Consider the following 13,792-nt stretch of genomic DNA (forward strand, 5'->3'; position numbering starts at 1 on the left):
TTTGAATCAGCTTTTCACTGAGAAAATAATGGATCTATTTCTGCCGACTGTAATAACTGTGGTTCATGAGGTCTGCTCTGGCTGTGAGCTGAAGGGTTGCAAAGTCAATGGAAGTTTATAAAATGTTTTGATAGCTGTTAATAACATAAACTGAGGGGTAAAAGTTACCAAAGGAAGAGAAAAGAGAGAAAAAAATATTAAAAAATTACAAATTATATCTGTCTGTGGACATGATAAAAGGACTGCAGTGAAACCGTCTTTACCCAGAAAAAAAAAGCAGCATAGAAATGAATGAAGGCAAACTGGTGTGTTGGCAACACAGTCTGTTCAACATCTGCCCTTAATCACTGCCTTTTTAATGGTCTTTAAAGAGGCACTTTGAAAGGAACAGGTGGACATAAAACCCAACCATCAAGTAGGGAAATAACTGGTTTTTTCACTCCAGAGACTTCAGCCTTTGATTTTGATCTCTGAACTCATCTCCCTAAGGGTGTTTCCAGATTAGCTCATTATAAAATTAACAAAATCCCCTTTCTGATTAATGTGAAGCCTTCCTTCTCTGTTATCTGCCCAGGACTCAGGGAAATTAATTTGGTGATAGAAGTTACAGTGATTGAGCTCCAGCCTCAGACAGTAAAAAGCACTAAAAAAATGGGGAAAAAGGAGAATAAGATCAGAGATTTTCTCTGTTACCAGATATAATTTTCATTATTTTGTGATTATTTCCTTTAAAAAATAGTAAGAAAACTACCATCTTTCAAAGAATTGAAAGACAGAAATAGCCTTTTTTCCTATGAAATATGTCCCAACAACAACAAATTACTTCTACCTCTAGATCCTGACATTTAAAAAAGGCTCTCTGGGGATCTTTGACCATAGTTTTCAGTTTTGTAGTCAGGTGTGATACTTTTTTCTTTTTTTTTTTCTTTTAAATAATTGTTTCTCATTTTAACATATATTTTCTATATTCTTTGAAACAGTAAATAAGTACCTCTACTTGTTTACCGCTTGACACACTGGTTTCATATGAATATTGATAATTCACAATGCTTATTTATCCTTTTTGAATAAAGGAGAAGCAGTTGTGCTGAAGCTGAAGTATAACTGACAATCCTGAGTGACTCCAGATCTGCTCGATCATAACCATCAAACAAACTCCCTTTGGTGGGCTGTGGCAGAAGGGCTGAAGAGCTGAGACTCGGCTGAGAAATAAGACGACATCAGACCACAGAAACAAAGAGCACTGTTCACACTGCAGCTGCTGTTGTCCAATCCACATTCATCCATTCCTGGAAAAGTTTTTGCCCTTGCTTTCCTTGCCAGAATACAGCTGCTGATGAGTAATGAATGCTGCTCAGAATAACCACATTTTGCTGAAAGTGAGCCATGGACACTATGCTCCCCCCCTGACTACTGATAGAGAAGGTATTTGAAGTACAAGCTCTCTTTAAATAGCCCAATGCAGCTTAAAATATAGTCTAATTTGATAAACAGGGGGGGAGGCTTATGGATATCTATGTGTTTCATATCTGCTATTATATGAATAGTGCAAAACACTAAGGGTCCTCCTGGTCATGTCTGAAAAATAAATTTCTATGAGTTATGGAGATGTCAAATTTTGCAGTGTGAAATGTTACAGAATCACAGAATCAATGTTACAAATGTTACAAATCACAGAATACAAAAAATTCCTCTTTTTTTCATATGTACTGGGACTGCATTGCTAGCACAACCCAAAATGAAATTATTCTGAAATCATATGATCTTGTTAACACTTAAGAAATTTCTCCATGAATTATTTACATCTTGCTGTTATTTAGACATGTTCTCTACTGCCTACATGATCCAGGTTATTTCACCTTCCTTTTGCACTATCATGCTCTTCCCACAGTCTTGCCGCAGTCTTATTTCTTACCTCATTCAAACATTTATTATGTTTCATTTTAGACAGAATTCATTCCAGGGCATATGACTCAACTCAAGACTTTAATTATATTTCAGCAGGTAAAGTTTGAGAGTTCTGAGTCAGATGCATCACTTGGTAATTTATACATCACCCAGTATAATATCACATACTGATTTATATTGATACAGGTTTCTCTTTATTATAGGAATATACAGCTTGTGTCCTCCTTAGATGACACAACTATTTAAATCCTGAGTTAACAAGTATTTAAATAAAGGCATCTGCTTTGTGATTGCTATATGGTTGAAGGGAGTTCCATTGGCTTGCTGTTTATCCCAGTGAAATAGCACAGATATTGAGTATTAAACCTTCCCTAAGTTGGATAGAAATTATTTCCTTGCCAACTGGAGCTATAATATATTTAGTTGCTAGTATATTTGAATTCTGAAACTAGAGTGATTTGGTTTCATATGTCTGAAGGTATGTAGTACTGTAAAATGCAAGTACTAGCCAGCTGTGAATTATTTTGTAATGTTTTAAATCACTGTGAAAGTTTTTGCACTGAAATTATTCCATATTTCTTTTTACCCTCCAATGCTCAAAATGCATTATATTCTTTAAAGAACTAAACTCCTTACTAAATGCTTTATATTGGTTCTGAGTTTTTATTTTAAACCTGTTTTTCTTTGGTACACTACACTTGCAAGATATGGTGGAGTCAAACAAATTATGTAGAGTGAAAATAAGGAAAAAGCATTCTTTGCAGAATGACCAGCAACACTCATACCTGGAGTTTATCTACAGTATTTTCTTCTATACATAAAATTCTATAGATTTTTGCTCCCAACAGTGCTTGGCCAATTTAAATTAATTTTTCATTATATTCTGAAAAAAATAGTTGTGCAAAGTAATCTCCAGAGGCCTTTGAGGTTTGCATAAATGGACGCTAAGGTGGTATCTCAGATCAAATGAAACAACATATTGATTCTCGTTAAGAATTCTGATCATTGATTTAGCAGTGCACTCAAATGATGGTGCTGTAGGTAAACATTCATGGATAGGGATCCTCAGACTTACATCCATCTGGCAGAAATGGATATTATAATGGACAAAACATCATGTGTAAGAAAAAAGGTGAAGCAGCAACCAGCTGCTTAAACACAGAGGGGATTTATGCAGTTTTTTGTAACACAATTCAGACTGTGCTACAGGCTGTCTGAATTTTAAAAAAAAAGTACAGAGGGAGCAGAAAGAAAACATTCGCATAGAAAAACCCTTCTGTGAGTTACTGGTTTTATTCTTAGTCTTCTTTTGGTTTTAAAAATCAAGAAAGAGATTAGCAATTAGCAGGAGATTATTGTCTTTTTGCAGATAGGGATTCTACACAAAAAGTAGCGCTCATTAAAATAAAAAGGGACCTTTTTGGTTTTGCTCAGGAAAATTTATGATGTTGCTGTTTTCTCCATTTTCAAGAACTTTGAAGTGCTATTGGTCCCATGAGAATGGGAACTCCCCTACCTTTATACTTCTAACACAGAGACATATGTATGCATGCACAAGCACTCACACATCTGTTCATGCTGGTCCATTTATGAATGATTCCAGATTGATTTCAGGTAAGTCAGGAGTACTCATATTCTAAGCACTCTTGGGAATGGTAATGCAAAAAGAGACCCTCTCACAAATCCTGGAATTGGTGATTACAAGAAAATGGGAGGAAAGAAGTGGAGAGGCTATTTGCTTAGTCTGAAGAAGTCTAAAGAAAATAAGCAGAGTTATCCTGTGCCATCTGTTAGGAAAGGATTGGGAGAAAGAATATAGGCATGAAGTCTTTCCAAAGAGTCGTGGAATATGAGGTACACAGAGACAAGAAGGATATAAATAACAGTAGTGAGTGGATTGGACAGCAAAATCCACTTGTGAGCCCTGTACTAAAGCATGATGGTAAAATGTCAAGGATGATGGAAGTAGGGACCCTTTGGTGTGCTGTCACATGCATTTACTCTCACTAGGAGCCTGTCCAGACAATGCAAGAAGTTCTTTCTCTACTTTTTTTTTTTTTATTTGGGAGGACTGTTCAGGCAGATGACGGACAAAGTGCGCATGAAGTTTCATTGTCTTGTGGAGAAATGACCTTGTTACCACGAGAATTCCTTGTGGCTTTATAGAAGTGCTAGCACACATCAGTTACCCCACAAGAAAACTACAGTTTGATCAATGCCAGTCTATGTATGGAAAAAATATGGGAGCCTTAACAGCAGAATAATATCTGAGGCTTTAGCACATTACCTCATTAAATACCCCTGGATTTTAAGTTCCCCCTTTCTCAGTCCTGCTCCCCAGAGCCTACATTTTTTACATAGCAATCAAAATTGTTCATGAAAAGAAGAAAAATCTGAGTTTGTACAATATTTTTGTCTGTATTATAGTAACACATGGTTCCACATTTTTTTCAACCATAATTTTACTGTAAAATTTTTGTCCTAGCAGATATAGAAGATATGCAGATCTAGAATTTAAAGGAAATGTAATGTAATACAGTTTCTAAGATAGAATGACAATATTCCAATTTCTTCACAGTCATTAAAAAATGAAAGATTTTCAAGGATCATAGTACAGTAGAACAAGAAAATGAAATTTGACCTAGTAAAATATATGGAAAATCACTTCAGAACAAAAGAACTTTGAGTAAATCATAGTAAAAAAAAAAAAAAGAGACTAAAGAGGCAGTCTGCTATACAGAGGAAAAATAGATCAAATAGATATGGAGGTATTTGGATGTTTTAGTGGCACTGATTTCTTTGAACAATTATTATTCACTCTTTTGTAGGTGCCCAGTAATCCGTCACAACATCACATCTGGTCCAGAAGTCATTTTTTAAACTATGCCGATAAAAGTGAATAATGCTGCTAAAACTAATTTTACTTCATAAGTAATAGAATATTTATCACACATTAGCTTAGTTTGCCATAAATAGCCATTTCAAAAATCACACTGAGATCACTGATAAGTTTAGGGAAGGAACTTAGGAGATCACTTATTCACAACTCCCTTATTAAAGCACAGTCAGTGTTCAACACAGACCAGGCTGCTTTGTCCAACCAGCTCTTGAAAACCTCCTTAAAGCTATTTGAGACATCTATGATATAGTAAAAGTCCTGTGAAAACTCCTTGCCCATTTCCTTCTGTATTGATTCAGGAAAAGACTACTTCAGACATACTTCACCAAGGCAGTTCCTCAGGAATTTTCCAAAGGATTTAATTGTAACAGAACTGCAAAGATATTGTCCCACTCTAGGAAATGAAAATATATTAACTGATTTTCCTGACTGTATTTGGTTTGAACAAACCAAAACAAACAACTGGTGTGGTGGGAGAAACATTCTGTTTGACACCTACCTTCTTTTTTTTTTTTTTCTGATCTCTTGAGTCTTTCATATGGCTCCTTTTGAAATTACAGAAACATTCACAGCTTCTATTTCAACAAAATGTGATTCCTGCACTGACATCAACTCATAATCCTTTGGTAAGTATTTTCTTAAGTTGTTTTATTGGTACAACCATATGCTAAAATTTTAGTGAAGCAGTCCTTCCTTAAGGAAATGAACAAATACAAGATTGCTTGATTTTTATTCATAAGCAGCAGGCAGGTGTTTGTTTTGGTCCTGCTTGGTTTTGATGCTCTCAAGAAGTGCTGTGCTATATTGTGAAAACATAGGAAATAATTTGATTATATGAAAAGGAACTTGTAAAACATTTATTCTACAGATAGATTTAACTTCTTATATTATCTTCTATTATTTCTTTTTAAAACACATTTCCCATTGCTTGCGTATGTTAGAATTAAGATCTACAAAAATTTAAAATTGGTACAAATATTTTCTTTACAAAATATACTGCATCACTTATGAAAGCACAGCAAAGAACAATCATTTAAGTGTTTTTTCATCTTTCTGGTACTTGAGAAGACATCTTCATGAAGAAGAAACTTTGAATTATGCTAAGGACATTGTAATATCACTAAATGGTTTCTCATAGCATGATATGTGCAAGTTTTGATTATAATTTTTTCATTTTTATATCATCTTTCAAAATAGAATAATATCACTTTTAGCAAATGAAAGAAAATAATTACTTGTATTAAACGAAATACACAAGGAAAGGGTTGAATTTTTCCAAGGACTTCACTGGTTTATATGAAAACTCCTGAGATGTTTTTAATTGTCAGACTATTGCCTCACACATTAAAATATGTAGTTTTAATATTTTTTCTTATGTATGAATCTTAAATCTATTTACCTACATTACACTCACTGAGAGCATGAAACTGTAGCCTAATGTTTGTGCTTACAGGAAAGCAGCAAGTCAAACAGGGAAGACAAGCAAGAACCTGCTCATTTTCAGCCTATGTATTCATACTTCCTGACTTTGGGGGGATGTTTGTGTTTGGTTTTTTATTGTTGGTGATGGGATTTTTTTAAGACTGGGAAATTTTGATTTTAGCTTGAACTCCAGGACAGCATTATAAAATATAGTTGCAGTGTCAGAGGTCTCAGTATAGGGACAGAACTACCAATTTAGGTACTTAGTTTTAATTTTCCAGATCTAATTTGAGTAAAAGAAGGTTGAATTGGTGATAAGAGAATTCTTTTGATCAAGATCTGCACTTCGCATGCTTTAGCTACTGACATGGATATTCAACAAACTGCATCAAGAAAATCTATCCTGATACTTTATGCCTGAAACAAGAAAATGGTAATTCTTTTTTCAGCTCAAGTGTAGTTTTATAACTGGATAAAACTCTCTTCAAGAATTTCTCAATCTTTTTTACTCCTACATCTCGGTACATGTAGTCACACTTTCCATGACCCCACAGTCAATGCTTTGCAGCAGCTCATCCTCAGATTCAGAAGTGCTCCAAGATATTTTCTGTGTGTTTTCCAGAGAGACAAAAGTAACACCTATGACCCCAACAAAAACAGTGTTCTCTGATTTGGTCATAGGACTAAGCAACTGAGAAGTTGCTGCAAAGAATTGGCAGGCTAGATGAGTTAGAGGAAATGCTGAAATACTTCAAGAATTTATCTCTTAAAAAAGCAGAGGGAGAAGTGTGAAGATCAAACAGATGGAGGTTGTCAAAAGCCTTTATTAATGTTTGATTTTATGTATCACACTATATGAGACATGTATACACTCAATCTTTTTACTGCTCCAGATATACATTAGATAGGATCTGTGTTGTCTGGAATGGCTGATAAAAATAAAACACCTTTTGTAATTGCAAGAAAAGAAGTAGTAAGAGTTATTACACAGGAAGAAGATTTATAATGCTGCCACAGGGCACATTACAAACAACCAGAAAACAAATGAACATTAAAGGCCAGAGGATGATGACTTTATTGTTCTTCTAGATCTGCCCTCACCATATGGTCTACAACCTCTGATTGTTTTTACCTTTCCCAATGTTTTATTGTCCCTTTGTGTTACATACATAAAATGTTAGGAAAATTAACCACTGGCACATTCTGATAAGATGATTTTCAAACATAAAATGAAAAACCTTTCAGCATTTTTTGCCTTTGAAAATAATGCTAGCTTCATTTTTGTTTCCAGGTTGAGAATCCTTATTTGTTTTCTAGGCGCTGCCAAATGGTGTCCAAAATGATACCTGAGAGTATCTTGCAACACAAAAATGTCTGTTCTAATGCAATCAGAGCCAAGTCTTGCTACTACATCAAAAATTAGGCAGACAAGAGGGGAAAAGGCCTTACAACAAAGGTGAAAGCAGCTCTTGTGTATGCTGCATACTCCTCACCATCTGACTATGTCCAGAGCATACCAATTTTTCCAGCCCAGCCCTTCTGGTGCCAAGTCATAGCCCATTTATCTTTTTTGCAGTTACAGGCAGAGGGCCCATGTGACATGTGAGGTCCAGGTCTCCCAGAGGTGGGGGCTGTTTGAAGTGCTGGGCATTCCCCAGTTTTCCTGGGGTGCTCAGTGTTGCCTTTTTGAGCCCTTCTCACAGCTTCCTTCATCACCAGAAGAGGTCAACTGATGGACATTGTCCAGCCTTCCTTGGCTCACCCATTTGCTCTGCCCTGTGATATCAATAGCTTCTGGCAGTAGCAGGCAACATAGGTGCTACAAGCAGCACGCTGGAGCACCACCTCTGCTCTGACTCCCAAAAGCAAAGCAGGGAGTGACCAGCACCTAGTGACCAGCTTCCCCTGCATATTCTTTGAGTGTGTAAGTAAGAAACACTAGAACTTAAACCTGGCTCATTTTTCCTCTCAGTCCATGACTGTGGGAGTATTATGCTCTATAAAGCTAAGCTCTGTGAATTTGAAACACATATTCGACCTTCAGTATTATAATGGTTTTTTACGTTCTTCTCAGCATGGGAAAAGCTTCATGAGGTAGGAGCTGGAGCGTGGTAGGGAACTGTTTTGTGCATGTTTTCCTGAAAGGGTAAAGAATTTCTCTGCACAAGAGCAACTGCACCTCTTGAATCAAGCACATCAGAGGTGAATCCAATAGAAAAAGCAAGATATAAAAGGTTTTGAGTCTAAAGATAGAGTGAAAGAAATTGTTGGCTACAAGGAGGTGCTATGGGAGTTTCACTGTGGATCTCAGGATATAGAGGTTTGATGAGTTCTCTCTTCTGATGACATCACAAAAAAAGAGTGGGAGGCCAAATGGACCCTAAAAGACCTCCTTCTCAAAAAAATAAATCGTGGCAATATTTCACAGCCCGAGGTGTGTAATGCAGACATTCCTTTGTTCTGATTGCATGTATGACAGCATAAACATAAGACCTTTTATTTCATTTCATATTATTTGTTAGACCATTTCTTTTCATAGAGTGAGAGATCATATTTTCTCCAGAATTAATAGAAAATATTATTCATATTATATAATATACTATGTATTATATATATAATGAGTATTTTTAATTACGAAGGACCAAGATTTGGTGCCTTGTCAGATGTCATTTGTTATGTAAACAGTGACACTATTTAATGCTTTCTGTATAAGGGTATCCACCCTTGTCCAGAGATACTGAGTTCTGCAATGTGAATTATAATAATTCTTACAGGCTGTAGTGACAGCTTTTAACAAAGGAACAGCTGATCTGCTGTAGATGCATCAGCTGCCAGACTGAGTCAACTGTGAGGCCACAATGAGCTGATGAGCCCCGCTTATGTGCATGTGTGTGTAAGTAATCAAAACAAAATCAGTCAGAAACACCTATAAATAGAAATAGTAGCATTGTTCATAGCTGCAAATTCATGCTCATGTAGTGACTCAGTTGGTAATTTGTTAGGTGTTTGTAGGTCTTGTCAAATGCCAGCTAGTATAATTGACTGGTATTAGCATTGTTTGCAAAACAGACTTGTAGGATTATAAAACAGGCTTTATAAAAACAGGTGAAAACTGAAAAAGGCATTAATGCTCTCCTAGAAAATATGTTTATATTAATCTTAGAATACACAACTGATAAAGCACAAAAATGCCAATGCCTCTGCATGCTATGTAAATTAAATGTACATCTGATTTAGAAAAAGCTAATTTGCTCTTTATTAGCTGTATATCTCCCTCTGATACATTTTTATCCATCACATTCACTTCTGAGTAGGCATCACCTCTTCTGAAGAATGTCATGTCACACATGACTTTTAAGCCACAGTCATATTTTCACACAATTTTGCAGTGCAGTGAAGGGGAAGGATAAGAAGCGACTGATGTAACTAATGACTTCTTCACTTACTTCAAGCAAAAGATGAATCCAGGAAGTGAAGACAAAATCAGGTTGCTAAAGATTAATGCAAAACAACATAGGTGAGATATATGGAAACAAAAGACCAAAATATAAACCCCATGAAACTGACAAGACATATCCCCATAACATATGCACAGCTTGCTAGCAGAAAAGTAGGAAAAAAGTCCCTGCTCCTTACCCAACAGTGAAGAAAACCCATGAATTTCATGCCCTTTTTGAATCTTGAATCCAGAATTCCCCATCAATTATCACTGGTTTTCATAATTGATTACTTCACACCAGTGGGATAAGATCTTAGCTTAGAACAAGGGGAAAAGAAGTGTGAATACATTTAGATAACTGTTTGGAAGTCAGCTGGGCTTGATACATTTAATTCTAAAATATTTATCAAAATGGCTGAAATAAATACACATATTAGCAGTTATTTTTGAAAATGTATAGGGACAAAAGGTGGCCTAAATGCCCTAAAAACCCTAAAAACAGTTAAAAGAAGTGATCTGGACAATTTTATGGGGATTTTACAGATTTTTCAGCTTCATCATGGACCCTGAGCAACCTTGATACAAGCAACTAAACTGTTTCCAAGCAGACAAGAGACTGAAAGATTACAGGATCAATAGCAGCTAATGTGGATTTGTAAAAAAAATAAAATGTGTCAATTACAATATTTTATCCTACAGTGGGGTGATGAAACCTGTGGATAGAACAGAAACACAGGAACATAAATATATGTTTCATATCACAAGGATAATAAAAACTTTTAATGGTGCCCTACATGATACTCTACAAGCAGGTTAGGGAGATGTGATGTAGATAAAATTTATTACAGGACAATCTGGATTAATCAGCTACAGTGTGGGTGTAAATCTTTTTGGAAATCTGTAATCAGAAGGGTATCTGTCAATGAATTGCCACCCACAGTAGAAGAGGTCTGCTCAGAATCTGTTTTTTCTTAAATCTTGTCATGGATGAATTTGATATTAAAGTAAAAACAAGCTTATTAAATGCACAGATGATGGAAAATCAGGTGAGACTGCAAACATGTTGAAAGATAAGCTTAGAATTCAAAATGACTTTGATAAATTGCAGAGATGATCCTACAATTTAAGAAAAAGGTTTTAATGGTTAGAAATGCAGTGAGCAGTTGTGCATGCAAAAGGTGAAAAGCAACCTGTTAGAAGTCAGTCCTATGGGAAGAAATAAACCATGTGAGCATGAAAAGGTTACTCTCAGAGGATCATTTTTGAAAGGCAGCACAGTTTTAAGCCATCCATGTGTCCACACTGTGCACCTGTTACTTAGTCCTGTTGTCCATACACCAAGAATAAAGGAGAAAATTTAATATCATCTATGTACACTGAATATTTTAGGTAAGGTAAGATCTAATTTGGGGAATTTAATGATTTTAAATACACTTCAGAAAAGGATGATATCCAATCTATAGGTTAACCATGCCAGAAAACTATAGCTATCTAGACAATAATTCTTCTTTACTATTGCCTCCAGAAGCAACCATAGCTTCCCTGAGTTTTTGAAATGTATCTGCAGTAGACCTGGTGCATAGTTAAACCCTAGATTAGCTGGCTGGCTCAGCATGTGAGGATCAAATATTTAGAGGGAAATCTCCTGAATCTGTGAATTTTTAGGAATCTGCAATAAATAAAATCATCACCAGTTTCTAGGAAGATGTTCCTTTTTGTATTATATACTATGCAATATTCAATATCACTTCTTTTCACTGGAGTTTTAAAGGTTTGTAGGCTGTAAAAGCCTATGCCATGTCTTTCAGAAATTATTTTTATTAATCCATGTATTTTCCTATATCTAGGATGTAGGATGCTTTCCTGATGTAATTCTTGGAAAGGCCAAAATCACTTTAACTCTCACCTCTGCACTCTTTTATTATCTAGAGCTCTAGATCAAAGAAGTCTATCAAATTTGTGGCTCATTCAAAAGTCTGAACACCTTAAGGTGAGTGCAACTCTGGTTTGTGTCACTTAGAGACACAACAAGAAAGGGTAAACTGCCTCTGGGAAGGAGTTGAGGTACATGGAATATCTTGGCAGGCTGTCTACAATAGGTCAAAATATTTTAATCAATCAAAATTGAGATTAATTTGTCCAGTTCTTCCTTTGTTGTTTTATTTTTTACTTCACATGATGGTTTATGTTCTTCAAGGATTCACTTTCAGTAGGAAAAGATAATTATTGAAAACTGAACTTTTTCAATAATTTCTGATTCACAGGTAAAAATCATTAAGTGAAATGAAGTTACATGAGCAAGTTCTCACATCACGCATAGAGCAGGGAAATTATCTAGAAAGAGCTCAGGAAGTTACCCTGGAAAAGTAGAGGGTTGCAGCTAAAATATTTTGGCTTATCAGCTTTTGCTGAATGCTGGGAGTTCTGTGCAGAATGTGCAGACCTGTCTCAGCTGCTGTGGTAAAAAAAGCTGTCAAAGCCACACTGAAAGATCTGAAGATTATTGGCTATTTCAAAAGCTCACAGGACTGTAGTTGGTTTTGAGTCTTCATTTTAAATTATTATATAATCCAAGTGGCTAGCTATTTGTTGTTACCAGGGGTGTTTTTCTTTTAATATCAGTGCTCTTCTTCTACCTGTAAAATAATTTGTAAAATCAAGGTAATTTTATGTAGCTGTTGCTCTCTTCAGAGTCTGCAAAATATACATTGTACTGCTTGAAAGAGCACCAGGTGATGTTACCCTCAGAATCCCCTTAACAAATGACTTGACCAAAAAAGAACTGGCTTAGCTTTTTCATCTAGATCAATTCTTCTAAGAAGATGGGCTCCAGTTGCTCAAACACTGTGTTAACATTGATATTAAGTACTGTAAGGATAGGTAGAAGGTAAAAGCTGTGTGAAGTATGATGGATTGAATGACATTTGTAATGTAAGGACATTTTTTGAGAATATTATTGAAAAAAAAAAAAAACAAAGAGAAGACCAGAAAAAGTAATAAACCCCATCTCAATACACAGACCCTCTGGAAAAAGAGATAACAGAGACAATATCTGTGACCAGATCTCCCAGTTCCCTCCCAGATTGAGGGAACACAACTGAACAAATCACTCAAGGCCTTGGAGATGTTCCATCAGCTTTTTGTCACTGATAAAAAGGGGTGCAGAGAGGGAGAAAGAGTCTCACAGGTCTCAGAAAAGAACAAACATTTTCAGAATTTTTCAGGGGCTATAAGGCAATGGATTAAACTGACTATAGAATGTTGGGAGATTCAGAAAAAAGATTGACAGAGTTGGCTATGTAGACAATAATAACATTGAAGTGAAATCAGGTGATCACAGATCCATAGAGACAAGAAATTAGGGGCAAAGGAGGCACCTTTGATATATAGGTGGAATAGCCTTTCCCCTTGCTCTGGAAGGATGATGAACACCTCCTGCTTGTCTGAGCTGAAAGAGCAGTCAGGACTTTTACTAAAATGGTCAGGAGTACCTATTTTGTGCCACTCTTCATTAAAAAATCTATTAATCTGCAGCATTTGGTGGGCAACTTGACCTCTTCCAGTAACATCATATTTATTTGCCAGTTACTGATAAGGGGGGAAACTGAGCCCCCCTGACAAATCAGTGGGAGAGGAGAAGCCTATGAAACAATCACAGTCAGGGCAGTCTGCCTTTCACAGATGTTCATTTTGTGGTGGCTCTTTATACTTGTCCATTCTGGAGCACACTGCTTATATTGGGGGAGTTTTTCTATCGTGCTTATATGTTGTTCCTTATCCAAAAACCTCAGCGTAATCTAAATAGTTTGATACATCCATTCAATAAGTGAAACAGTAGAAATCCATTGTATGGAAGCTACAGACAAATCTCATTTCAGTGAGGATCAGTTACAGACTATCCTGACCCTCAGCTCTCTGTTTTAATGAACACCTCATATATATATACTAAACACACAAATTGTCTTCTATCCCTACGACTGCGACCATATTGAGATTGTTAATAGATCTGTAAAGATTCCAGATCACATTTTTCATAATAGACTAATGCAATATTATATCTGAAGAACAAGTCGCTAAATAACCACTAATGAAATATCTTTTACAGATTAAAAGTATTTTTCTTC

Source organism: Agelaius tricolor, unplaced genomic scaffold (genome assembly GCF_023055355.1).
Source record: "Agelaius tricolor isolate 1412-34295 unplaced genomic scaffold, bAgeTri1.0.p SCAF_2, whole genome shotgun sequence".
Taxonomy (NCBI): Eukaryota; Metazoa; Chordata; class Aves; order Passeriformes; family Icteridae; genus Agelaius; species Agelaius tricolor.